Raw genomic sequence first — 14505 nt, forward strand, 5'->3', positions numbered from 1 at the left:
CTCGGAAAAGAGGTACAGTTTGTAGTGTGATTGAAGAATCTCCTAGTGAATCAATAGCACCTTCTAAAATACAGAAAGTGAACTTTTTGTCCTACCCTCCATGGACAATAGGGGCGGGAAATGAAAGGTCTACCAAAGTAAGCCAAACCAGATATAGGGAGACTTCTCCAGAAAGCCAAAAAATGGCTTCCTACTTGACTTGTGGCTGTTGCGGAAAGGCCAATCATACCGAGAACGATTGTTGGCGGAAAGGGCGGAAGTGCTTGATTCGTGGGAGTGGTGAGCACCAAGTTAGCAACTGTCCGAGGAGACAGTCACACGGAGGTAGTATTCCGCAACTGGAGGGAGCTAAAACAAAACAAGCAAATGAAAGAGGGAACCGAACTAGTGGGCCAGCAAAAGCTTATGCATTAGCCACCCAAACAGTTCCGGACTCGTTTGATGCAAATGAAGGTAAAATTTCGAGGGCGAAATTTTTTTAAGGGGGAGAGGGTGTGAGACCCCGTAATTTTCTCATTTTCTGGGTTTATTTTTTGCATTTTCTTTATTAGGAAAATTTCTAGATAATTTTTATGAGTAAATATTCTTTTTTAGATGATTTTCTAATATCGGTTAGTTTTTGAGAAATTAAGAACGTATAACGGACGTGGGACCCGTTAGTGCGGAAAGTTCAGAAAAATTCGGCCAGTTAGGTTAAGTTTTGGATACCGGATTTATTTTACCAGGTGTTAAGAGATAATTGAAGGTTGTTATATGGATGAGAGTGGAGAGACAAAAGGATAGTCATGCATTAATTATAGTGACAAGTGTCACTTAGTGGTTAACCTTTGGACTTTGACCAATTTCTTACTTTACCAATTTAACCAAAAATTGACCAAAAACAACTTCATTTCTCTAGCTTGTTGGCCGGCTCTTGTAAGGAGAAAAACCAAGAGAGAACCTTCAAATTTTCCTTCCATTTCTTGCTAAAATTTGGAGTTTCAACCGATAGAATCGCAAACTGTAACGCCCCGAGGCAGAAGAAAAGGGAAAAATTTCTGGTGAATAGTGTTTTGTGGGGAATCCGGCCAGAAGCCGTGCAAATTCCTTATATTTTTCTTAAAATTCCCTTTTCTCTGACAAATACCACTTTATAATGGCCCTACTACTCAATCACCCCACAATAAGTGCCAATGAACCTAGAAAGTAGGGTTTCACGCTTCGGTTTCAAGTTTAGAGCAAAATTAGGGTTTTCGCGATTTTTCGCCGGATGAATTTTCGGTATAGAGTAAGGATTAAATTTGGAGAGTAAAAGTGACTTTTAAGTGCGAAATAATATGTGATTAGTAGCAATGATATAAGGTTAGTGAATGGGAAGTAAAAACCCTAGTACGTGAGTTTTTAAGAAAAACGGCGCGAACTGGCGAGTCCCGCGCACTACCGATTGAACGCACCACTTGACCACCATTTTTCTTACCAAACAAGCTTATTGACTTTGAGCAAAATATCTTCTTAAATTACAGCTAAGGCTGACCGAAATTGGTGGCTAAAATGACAAGGAAAAGGAAAGAGAAAAATGAAAGGTGGTGGTGGCGACACTTGTCGCCACCCTAGAGTTTCTTGGCCAAGTGATCAACTAGCCTTCTTAAACCAATTTTCTGCACTTTCCTCTTCATTTTTCCAGCAGCTGGTCGGCCAAGAGAGAGAGAGAAAGTGAGAGCAAGAAAACAATTCCATCTTCTTGATTTGCTTCAACTAAGTGAGGAATTCCAATTCCAAACCGATTAAAGGGTAGGTTGTGAGTTGGGAAGCTTGAGGAACCAAGAAATTTCAAAGGGAGTGAACTATCACTCATCCAAGCCTTGCTTTTGAGGTATAAACAACTAATCATGATCTTTGTTGCTTTGAATCTTGCTTTAACATGTTTATTTAGCTTAAGTTTTGGCTTGATTTCATGATTTTGCAAGTGGGTGTGATGAATTTGGGATGAATAAGCAAGTTAGGGTTTCATAGCTTTCTGCCCAATTTGATGTATGATGCCTATATGTTGTAATTAAGTTTATACAAGAGGTTTTGGTAGTGATTAGAACAAGAAAATTGAGAAAGTTCCATTAAATACAAAAAATTCCAGAATCTGGAAAATTTGCCCCATCATTCTGTCCGGTTTTGTAGCTCTATGTTAGAGGCCGAATTGGCCTTAGGTCAAAGAATAAAAGTTGTATATAATGGTATTTTATAGGTTCCTACAAAATTTCAGTTCAATCGGAGCAACGTAGGTCATGAAAAGTCCAAAATACCCTTACTGTTTTAAGTTTTTCCCCAGCAGTCCGTTTCGTCAGTTTGTCCAGTTTATCACGTTTTTTCACTAGGATCCATACTGATTTAGCTTTTTGTCAAAACATGAAAGTTGTAGTATTCTGACTTATCTTTCAAACGCCTTTAAGAACACCTGAATCGGACTTTTGTAACCTGAGATATGACCATTACAGTACAATGCGGTTAGATAGCCGACAAGTTGGATTTTGGTTCTGTAATTTGAGGATTTGACTAAGTTGCATTAGAAACTGGACTAGGTGACCTTCATGAACATTGTAGCCCTGTGTCTTAGCTTTGAAACGGCATAGGTTACGCCTTAATCCGATAAGCGTAGCCTCGGATATGTTATTTCCGCATTCACACGTCAAATCTGTCTTTTGCTAGATTGAATTTCTGCACTTGTTATTATTGTGATTCTTATTCTTATGATATTATGAGTCTATGGAATGGATTTTGACCTGAATTATGATATGCGTGACTTTGGGTTGTGGCTAAGGAAAAATAATGAAGCCTAAATGGCTGGAAAATTAGGTAAACACAAAGGGCATGCTGCCCGAATTTACGCTCGAGGACTAGAAAACTATACTTGTAACTTGTGTAAAGGTTAAGTGATTATCAATTAAACTAGCGAGCACCTTTACTACTTTGTTATCGAGGGTTATACGTTAAAAACCTAAACGAACTTGTACCCTTGAGGAAAAGATATAATGGCCAATGTAAACTTGTATTTCTTTGTACTTTCAACTCAAGTGTTGTTTTCCAAGTATATATACTACAAAAACCTTACGATTTGAAAAGCGAGCAAGTGTTTCACGAATGTCTTTCAAATGAATTTCAATTGGTTGATTCTTAATGAACGGAACGTTTAAGTTTCGAATCTTACTCGGGTTTCAAAGTTCTCAAATTGGATTTCTATCGCAGCTATGGACTGCAAACCTGGAGTATAGTTGAACGTGAATACTTGAAGCACTATAATTGGAGTGAGTGATCCCTCGACTGTTCCCAAAGTTACTTTTGAACTAATTCTTGCATTTATTACTCCATTGCATATCATTTGGGTTCGGGTGTGTGCCATGACATAATTTGGCTCCAATGAGTTCCTGGAAAGTCTTGTGCTTAGAACCAATGTCTCCACTATTGTTTACATATTCTTTGGAGCCCGATGGCTCCTTACTTCTGTTTCACGGTTACCTGATCTAAACGAGCATTGGATATTTAAGTACAAGAACTTCACTGGCTCACATGAGCAATAAATGAACATTTGATTACTGCATCATGACATCATATCAATGCTTTATTGTGAAATATACTTGGCTGTTGATTTTACTGGTCACTCGCTGAGCTTCTAGCTCACCCCCTACTATCTTCTTCTCCCCACAGGGATCGAAGTAAAGGAAGAACTTGTTTTTGGATCTTTATGTGGCTGGATGGCGTACATCTTGTATAGTTTAGTTTTGGTTTTGATTTATGTACTTTTGGGCTTGTATAAATATTTGGAATTGAATCGGATGTAAATCTACATTTTACGCTTAGAACTAGTTTCCGCTTCGCTTATGATATGTAATTTTGGAGAATTGGATGTATTATTTGAGTTGTACCTTGTAATTTACTTGAGGAATGTAGTAAGTGAATGAGTCCCGGCGAGAGCTGGGCAGGCGGTCCGCTAAACCCTTTGGTTCGCCTTAGGGGGAGGTGGGGTCGTTACACAAACCCTTCCATAAGAGTGTTATCTAAGGGAGAACAAAGGTCTTGGTGGAGTGATTCTTGTAAAAGAAACCCAAGGCTATCATCTTTCCTCAAGTTTCAAGGTAAATTCTCTAGACAATTTCCTTTTTCTCTTAATAATAGTCGATTAGTGGCTTGTGGGAGTTAAGGAGGTGATCTTGTGGGTGTTTTCATGACTTTTGGTGGTGTTAGATGAATTTTTGATTTTATGCATAATTTTTCTGTTTTTATATGTTTAATGTTGATTAGCCATGTATGATGGGCTAGTATGGGTTAGAATGAAGCTTTGGTATGATAATTGTAATGATTAGTGGAAAATTTCTGGTTTGAAGCAAAAATTTCCAGATTAGGGTTTCATTTTCTCCAATTCTGCCTGGCACTGTTCATCATAGTTAGAGACTGAATTAGCCTTGGGTTAAAACATGAAAGGTGTAGGGAATGATATTTTAGAGATACCTACAAAATTTCAGGTCAATCGGAGCAACGTAGCTTGTGAAAAGACTGAAATACCCCTGCTACCCGAACTTGAGAATTGCTTCTGTGATTGGCTAATTTGATTGGGAATGATTCTGATTTGGTTGTTGAGGTCTTCTGAAGAATTGTATCCTTGTATCTTAGCTTTCGGATGGCTTTGAATCACTTGATTTGGACTTAGGTAGCCTGACTTATGATATTTGAACCAGAATGCGGTTGGTGAACCTGTTTTTGCTGTTCTGGTTTAGTATATTGAATTTTTGACCTGATTGCACTAGAAAATGGACTGAGTAGCCTGCTTCAACATTGTAGCACTATCTCTTAGCTTAGAAACAGTGTATCTTGCACCTCCATCTGATAATCGTAGTGCCAATGGTGCCAAAACCGCAAAATGATGTCAAAAACTATTTTATGGTTTAGAGCTTAACTTTCATTTCCGGACTTTTCCCTAGCTTGAATTGTACTGGTACTACTTGGAGCTTACGGAACGGCTATTGAAATTTAATTGTTGAGTGTGTACAAGAAAAATAATGAAGCCATAAATGGCTGGAAATAGGAAAATACAAAGGGCATGCTGCCCAAATTTTCGCTCAAGGGCTAAGCTTCTATTTGAACTTGTATATTTTCGTTTGGAAAATACTATGCCCGTTTTCCATCTTAAAACATGATACCTTTTCCATTTGAACCTTCAAATGTTTATTTACTACTTCATACCAAAATATCGAGATATGACCTAAGGTTTTCTCAGTCAAGACATGTAGGCCATAATACCTACTTGAATGTATATTGATTTTGAACCACATAAACGATTCCGAAAAATAATATTTCTGAGCCTATCTGGTTGGATTCCGACTTGACTTTGATTCAAGTGTTTTCCATTGGAACTGTTATAACCCTTTGAGTTTGGTTTATGACACCCTAGTTGTTTCCGTCCACAGATCCAAATGGCTTTATTTTCACTTTAAAGTCACCTTTATCCGTTTTACTCGTAACTAGTCGAGTTCCTTGATTCTACTTACTTGTTTTGCTAGATGAATTGTAATATTCTTTTTCATTGAATCATAGGTTTTCTCGGTGACCGAGGGTAAGATCCGATAGGACATTTTAGACGTTATTTAGTATAATTCGGTGAGTGTTCCTTGTTTGTTGTATTTTCTTGACTTCATGACTTGTATTATTGTTTGATAATGTGTTAAGTGGTTTCAATGATTTCCAAAACGAGTTTTCTAGGCGAGTGTGTACTTTATCGCACTCGACCTAAATAAATGTGAAATTTTCAAAGATTGAATGATTGGAACGTACTTGTGCATGAATATAAGCCTTTTGGCTGAACTGGGCCCTGCCTCTTGTTACCGATCGACTCGAGCCAGAAGCGGACTCGGTCGGGCGATATGGTGACCTGGGTGAACGTTTGGTATACTCGAGTATTACCTTGTAGGTTGGTGGAGGTTGGTGGAGCCTGGCCAATGTCCAGGAGAAGGTGAATGAAAAGAACGAACGAACGAACGAACGAGGGTTTTATATATAAACGAAAAATGCATTTTCAAATGAATGAAGGAAAGGGGAATGACAGGAGAACGAACGAACGAACGAATGAACGAACGAACGTATCCATTTCATGTATAGTTTATTGTAAACGTTTCTTGATTTATCGTTTGATTTATGACTTGATTCTATGTTCGGAACCTCACTGAGCTTTTAGCTCATCCCTTTAGTTTTGTTTTCCTTAACAGGGGAAGGCGAGCAAGGGCTAGAACTCTGTACCGACTGGCTGGGTCTAGTTTTGGTTTTGTTTTGGTTCTCGCCCTAGTGCTTGGCACGAGCTGGTTGTATGGTGACTTGAGAACTTTTGTATTCTCAACGGTTGTACTTCTTTCTGAGCTAGCAATATATATAAGTTTTGTTTTAAGTTGTGGATCCTCGTTTTGCTCTTTCTTGTGGTTCTATTTCTAATTTGTGTGAGTGAACGACTGAGTCCTGGCGAGAGCTGGGTAGGCGGTCCACTGAACCCTCTGGTTCGCCTAAGGGGGAAGTGGGGTTGTCACACCATGTCCATGGGGTCTGCTCTCTATCCCACTTGGCTCGAATTATATTCCACCAGGCACGAGCCACTCCCTTAAATTGAAAAATGGCGAAAAGTATCTGCCGTTCCTCCGGGTATCCTAATGCAGCGAATATATCTAACATTCGCTCCAACCAACTCTCCGCTATATCAGGGTTAGGTCCACCCAAAAATTTTGGTGGTAGAAACTTCTGGAACCGTTCTAAAGCACGGTCCTCTCCCTCTTGATTGCCAGGATGATATACTTGGCCTTGACCCTGTTGATTGACCATTCGTTCTAATAAATCAGTCATTCGCTGTATGGCTGTAGCTACTTGGGTTTCGGCTTGTATATTCGCATTTTCATTGGTTACCCCTTCGGTTCTTTGTTCTCGTCCTCGTCCTCTACCCCCACCACGAGTCTCCATTTGATTGTTTTATAACTTCTATAATTGGGACAAAATATGGTATAAGATCAAAGCATTGAAAAGTTATAAAATGCACGAAATAATCAAAAGATCAAAATATGTACATATATATACAAGTCACGCCAAAAATATACATATATCAGTTCACATAGCAGCTAATATCCAACCAGTACAAAACATGTTCGTTCATGAGCACACCGGCTCCAAAACAAATCAACAAAATAACTCAGAATAACGGTCCTAGCGAAAATTCCCTACAGAGCCTATAGAGTCTATTGCATCCATCGACCCCGCTCCGCCAGCCCTAGGTGGCGCCTCGGCAGCCATATCTAGGAGAATCTCACAGTCTAGCATGATACGCCGGGCTCTCTCTCTCTCATCTGCCCCTTCAAAGCGAAGAGGTGGCGGTGGGTCTCCTCGAGCTGACGACCAAGGGTATGCATCCGCTCCTTCTCAACTTGTAACCCCGTCTCGAGGTCACGCAAGCGCATGGCCTGTGCATGACTCACCCCTCTGGCCTCATCCAACTATGCCCTCAAAGTGTCGACCATCCTACCTAGGTGACGACGCTCGTCATCTATAGCCATAACCACCTCGTCAGGGTATCCATACGTATGTTGACACTCACACGATCGACTTATCTGGCCAAATGGAAAATATAGCCTATAGGGTTTTCCGACCCTCCTCTGGTATCTGAAGACTCGTCGGTGTACCACCCGGTTCACCGGACCGCTTACACCCGCAGCTCGTACTCCGGCACCGCTAGGTCCACCGGTATCGTTAGGTCTACCAGCCTCCATACCTACACAACAAAATATCACTTAATCAGTTCTCCGGCATTTCATCTTAATAGATACGATTCAACTTAGAGACAATCGAATACTTATATGTTCTATAACATATTTTTCAACTGCCCAAGTCCTCTAACCTAGGCGTTTTGATACTACCTGTGACGCCCCCACTTCTCCCAAGGGCGAACCCGAGGGTATCGGCGGGATGCCTGCCTAGCTCGCGCCAGGACTCGATACTCTAAAACTAGAAAATAGAGGTCACGCCAAAAGAAAGTTCTATTTAAACGATTACATCTTCAAAAGTTGCATAAACTAGTACATCAAGTCATACATACCACAAGTACCAGAAAGTAAACCCTAGAAAAGTTGATAACTACAACCACCACGACAACTATATACATCTTACTAGTCAACTTATAACAAGTACAAATTCAGCTATTCTATAGCCAAAAGTCTAAAATCCTTCCCGAACGATTCCCGCGTCGGCCCCCTGCTAAGGAAAACAAATGGAATGGGGTAAGGTATATGCTTAGTGAGTAATCAGGGGTAAAAATGTAAACTCACATCCAAATAACAAGTAATCAGGATATTTCGCATCAATAACAGAAAGGTAACAACACAATGGTAGGATACGGGTGGCTTCAAAACCAGTTCAATTCCCTGAGATTGAACGCCTGTTGACACTCCATCAACCAAAATACTCATGGTCCGTAGACTCCACTTACTTTTCCCGTTCACCTTATCAACCCCCGCTGGCCAGTCAACAGCACACAGCAGCTCGAGCGAAAATAAATCACTTAGCTTTAATCAAAGCTTTAACAAAAAACTAAATCCCAAGGTTAGCATGGAACTATCTTCGACCAAACCCCGGCTAGCTCGAATAATTCGTCTACCCTTGGAACCGGGATGGAACCAAGTCCTGAGATATCCAATCTGTCAATAGATGATATCTCTAAAAAGATATACAACAAAGTACTTACCCCAACAGCACACAGCAAAAGGGGTTCAACTCAAATCATATAACCATCCCCATCAGCACACAGCAAGAGGGTGATACTCAATATAAGACATGCATTCTCACATATGAAATCAAAACAAATGATGGGCTTAGGTCGAGTGAGATAAAGTACACCCTCGCCTAAGTACCCATTTAACATATACAAAGTACTTTGATAATTTCACATCAATAAACAACCCAATTACTCACTTGATAAAGATTGGCACGAAAAATGATACAATTCATTGAGCTTGACCGTCACCGTCAAAAGCCTCACAGTCTGTATTGACAGATTATATACACACATAAGTGAAACGGCCATACAATAGCAGTTTATAACTTAAACGATCAAGAACGGTCGAAAATGGTAAAAAATAATAAAAAATGATAAAAAATGACGTTAAGGCCAAAAGAATGTCGAAATTGGCCGAAACGGCCGGAATGGTAACACAAGTAGTCCTAAACGGTCCAAAACGGCAAAAAAGGGTTGAGAAATGCACGTGCGTGTGCGTGAAAATGAAAAAGGTATAAAAATAGGTTACACGGTTTGGACCATAACCAAAGCTGTGGTTATCGGATCAAAATGTACTAGGTAGTGTCTCGAACCTTAGGCAATCGGTTACAACTTCCATGAAGACACCTCAACCCAGTTTTCAGTGTATCCAAGTCAACTTTGCAAAACACTGAACTAGAACTCCAAAGGCTGGTTTATCTCTAGTGAAACTTTGGCGGCATGCCCCTTGTATTTACTTATTTTTCAGCCATTTATGGCTTCAATATTTTCCTCAAACAGTCCCAAAGTCACACACAAAATAATCTTATTTCAATAGCCGTTCAATAGATTCAAAATCATACAAGTACAAAATCAAGCTAGGAACATGTGCGGAAATGAAGTTTGAGTAAAGAAACAAAAGACAGATTTGATGTTGTTTTGCGTAACGGACACAACTGAGGTTATACTTATCGGATTGGGATGTAATTTATACCGTTTCGAAGCCAAGATAAAGGGCTACAACTTTGATGAAGACCACTCAGTCCAGTTCGTAGTGTAGCTAGGTCAAAATTCCATTGTACAAAACCAGAATCTCACAAACAGGTTAGCTAACCGCACTATGGTTAAACGACAATAACTCAGGCTACCGAAGTCTGATTGAGGTGTTCTTAGGGGCGTTGGAAATATAAGTAATAGAACTACAACTTCTGTGTTTTGGCCAAAGGCTAAATCAGCAAGTATCAGGGTGAACAGATGCGGTCAGATTAGGTGAAATGTCAAAACTGTCCCTAAAGTTTTACCTATGGCAGTCAGGGGTATTTCGATCCTTTCACAGGTTACATTGCTCCGATTGAGCTTAAATTTTAAAGGAAACTATAAAATATCATTCTATACAACTTTCATGTTTTAGGCTAAGCCTAATTCGGGCTCTAACATAGTGAACTAGAACCAGGCAGAACAGGGTGCATACTAACTTCAATTCTGGAAATTTGCTACAATCAAGATAGAATTCCCATTTTTAGCTTGAAACCATCACTACCACCTCATATACAAGCTTGTATACATCATATACCACCCATACAACAAATATGAGAAGGAAATCATTCAAACCCTAACTCAAATTATCACCCCAACCATCCAAAATCACTTAATATAAGCATTACAACCACAAATATAAGCTACTAAGCAACTCCAACATGATTAAGGAAAAAGAAAAGAGTGGTCAGCCATATTACCTCAAAAACAAAGCTTGCTAGAGTTATCCTCCACTTCTCCTTGAAATTTTTGGTTCCTTAAGCTTCCCAATCTCTCAACCTACAAGTTAATCGGTTTAGTTTTTCTTGGTTTCACTCAAATTGTGCAAATCAAGATGAAGTCAAGTTGTTTTTCTCTTGCTCACTCTCTCTCTCTTGTTCACGGCTAGGAGGAAGAAAATGAGGGCAATTTGTGTGTTTTTTGAGGATAAATATGGAGGAAAATTAGTTAGGCACGAATTCATAGATGGCCGCCACTTGTCACCACCAAAATCCATCTCAAGTTTTTTTCTTTTCTCTTGTTTTCTTGGTCAAAAAATTTGGCCAACATGATCAGATTTTGGCTGATATTTAGGCTCTAAGAATAAGGAGATTAACTTGATAAAATGGTGGGTTCAATCGGTAGTGAACGGTACTCGTCGATTTGAACCGATTTTTCTTAAATCGCATATACTAGGGTTTTAACTTATAATTCACTAACTTATTATTATCACCTCTTATCACACACTTAATATCATCTAAAACTCACTCTTAATCACCAAATTTGATCCACACTTCGTACTAGATAGTCACACCACGGATAGACGTAAAACCCTAATTCGCACTAACTTGAAAACGAAAAGGAAAAACCCTTACCTCTATATTCATTTGCACTTATTGTGGGGTGATTGGGTAATAAGGCTATTATAAAGTAATAATTTTCAAGTAAAAGGAATTTTAAGAAAATGTGCGGGATTTTACAATTCCATAACAAGTAGGGTTTCGATTAAAACATGAGAGATTTAAGAAAACCAATTAGTCACAAGTAACTAGGGTTTTTTCTTCTTCTTTTTTTTAATTTAGGGTTTCTAGTTTTTAAACAAAACAAATTTAGGGGTTTAAATCAAAACCAAAACGAAACAATTTCCTAACATTCGGGGTGTCACATTAGGGACTGGGAATTATCTAGTTCCAATTAATCTAGTAAAGCACAACTTGTGATCTTTTGTAGTGGGACGATGGGAGTCGAACTTAAGAGTTTGTGCCTTGGAGATGAATGTACTTTTGATAATCTCCTATTTACTTTTGTTTACTGCCTTTGACTTGGTATGAACTTTACTTGACTATAACTTGTGTTATGATTTAATGAGCTTTAGTTTGTGTTTACTTGTATGGTGATAATGTTATTTGTGCAAGTGATTTCATTTTTCTTTAAAGTTGTTACTGGTATGTGTGTGCAGTTCAATTATGGCTTAGTGTGAGGTTTATGCATATGCATATAGATTAGCTGTGAACATGGAAACTAGAGGACAACAAAAGGGACGTCAACCTAGACAACCCCGAAACCAAATAGTAGATAATGGGTCTGATATTGATCAAAACGCCGAGCCAAGGGCTGGAGGAGGAGATGACCAGATGGGATTAGTTTTAACTCGTGTGACGGATGTACTAGAGCTCTTAGTAGCACAACAAGATCCAAGGTTATCTGAGGTTATGGAAGGTATGAATTTTGAGGACGAAATTCTTTTAAGGGGGGAAGGTTGTGAGGACCCACAATTTTTCTTATTTTTATTTTATTTTACTGGTTTAATTAATTATTTACTCACCCGTTTTCTCCGAATAATTTATTTTAACCATGTTAAACTTATTTACATGGAAGTATGGTTTATATGTGTTTTTAAAATGACTTGTTACAAAATTAATTTTTGGAAAGCTCGTTTAGTGAAGATAGTGAATTCGCGTTTGGAGGTAACAATCGATTCAAGGGTACAATGAGCTTGGAGATTGAATACTTATACATTAGTTTTAAAATAGATATTTTTATGTTTAAGTACTCAAGTGATGGTTAGTATACTATCGTTATAAGAATTCCTTAGAAATTTCGCTGTATCGCACGCGAATCGAAAGTTCGAGTATATCGAGCCGGAGCGGTTAATTGGAGATTTAAAGAATTTATTCTAGACTATTAAGAGTGAATAATTATAATGTTTAAGAAAGTGCATTGGAGGTTTAGTGCACAAGTGAAACAAAATCGAGCGGAATCGGGCACGAAACGAGGGGGAACGCACACTATTGAAGGGTTGACTTTTGGAGCACTTTTGGGCCACACACTTAAGCTTCCTCAAGAAGCTTTCTCATCAGCACACAACACTCTCTCTCTTGCTCTTGCTCGCCGAACAACAAGGAGGAAGAACAATACCAAATTCCTTCATCATCTTGCTTCATTTCTTCATCAAATCACTTCAAAATTTACACACAACTTACAAACCACTTGGAGATCAACTTAAGCTAGGCAAGGATGTGACGGCCCCATCTCCCCCTAAGGCGAACCAAAGGGTTTAGCGGACCGCCTGCCCAACTCTCGCCAGGACTCACTCACTACTACATTCCTCAAGTAAATTACAAGGTACAACTCGAATAATACATCCAATTCTCCAAAAATTACATATCATAAGTGAAGCGGAAACTAGGTCTAAGCGTCGAATGTAGATATACATCTGATTCAATTCCAAATATTTATACAGGTCCAAAAGTACATAAACCAAAACCAAATCTAAACTATACAAGATGTACGCCATCCAGCCACACAAAGATCCAAATACAAGTTCTTCCTTTACTTCGATCCCTGTGGGGAGAAGAAGATAATAGGGGGTGAGCTAGAAGCTCAGTGAGTGACCAGTAAAATCAACAGCCAAGTATATTTCACAATAAAGCATTGATATGATGTTATGATGCAGTAATCAAATGTTCATTTATTGCTGATGTGAGCCAGTGAAGTTCTTGTACTTAAATATCCAACGCTCGTTTAGATCAGGTAACCGGGAAACAGAAGTAAGGAGCCATCGTGCTCCAAAGAATGTGTAAACAGTAGTGGAGACATTGGTTTTAAGCACAAGACTTTCCAGGATCTCATTGGAGCCAAATTATGTCATGGCACACACCCAAACCCAAATGATATGCAATGGAGTAATAAATGCAAGAATTAGTTCAAAAGTAACCTTGGAAATAGTTGAGGGATCACTCACCAACCACGACTCACGAACCTCATCCATCATTTATTATTGTCTTGCTCAAGTCCAAGCCCTAGATCACAAATGGAAATAAGGACTAAAACGATCAAAGCGGAAAAACAGTAAAGGAATGCATCGGGCGTGCGCGGAAATGAAAATGGTACAAAACGGTTTACACGATTTTGCCCATAACTGGAGCTGTGATTATCAGATCAAAATGTACTAGGCAGTGTCTTGAAGCTTAGACAAAGAGTTACAACTTTCATGAAGACACCTCAACCTAGTTTTCAGTATATCCAAGTCAAATTTGCCAAATATAGAACTAGAACTCCAAAGGCTAGTTTATCTTTCTCGTGAAAATTTGGCAGCATGCCCCTTGTTTTTACCTAATTTTCCACCCATTTATGGCCTCATTATTTTTCCTCAGCCAATCCCAAAGTCATACATATCATAGATTCAAGTAAATAGCCGTTCCATAGGCTCATAAAAACATAAGAACAAAAATCAAAGTGATAACAAGTGTGGAAATGTAACCTAGCAAAAGACAGATTTGACGTGTGGTTGCGGAAAGAACACATCCGAGGCTACGCTTATCGGATTGAGGCATAACTTATACCGTTTCGAAGCTAAGACACAGGGCTATAATTTTCATGAAGATCCCTTAGTCCAGTTTGCAATACAACCTAGTCAAATTCCCAATTTACAGAACCAAAATCCAACTAGTCGGCTAATTAACCGCACTGCACTGGAATGGTCATATCTCAGGTTACCAAGGTCCGATTAAGGTGTTCTTGGAGGCTAAGACAGAATACTAAAACTTTCATGTTTTGTCAAAAGGCTAAATCCCAACGGATTATAGTGAATAAACACAACCAAATAGACTAAACTGTCCACGCGGAACTCTGGAATGTACCCTAGAACAGCGAGGGTATTTTCATCTTTTCACAAGCTACATAGCGCTGATTGAGATGAAATTTTGTAGGCACCTATAAAATACCATTCTCTACAACTTTCATGT

This window comes from Coffea arabica, chromosome 4e, assembly GCF_036785885.1.
Source record: "Coffea arabica cultivar ET-39 chromosome 4e, Coffea Arabica ET-39 HiFi, whole genome shotgun sequence".
NCBI lineage: Eukaryota > Viridiplantae > Streptophyta > Magnoliopsida > Gentianales > Rubiaceae > Coffea > Coffea arabica.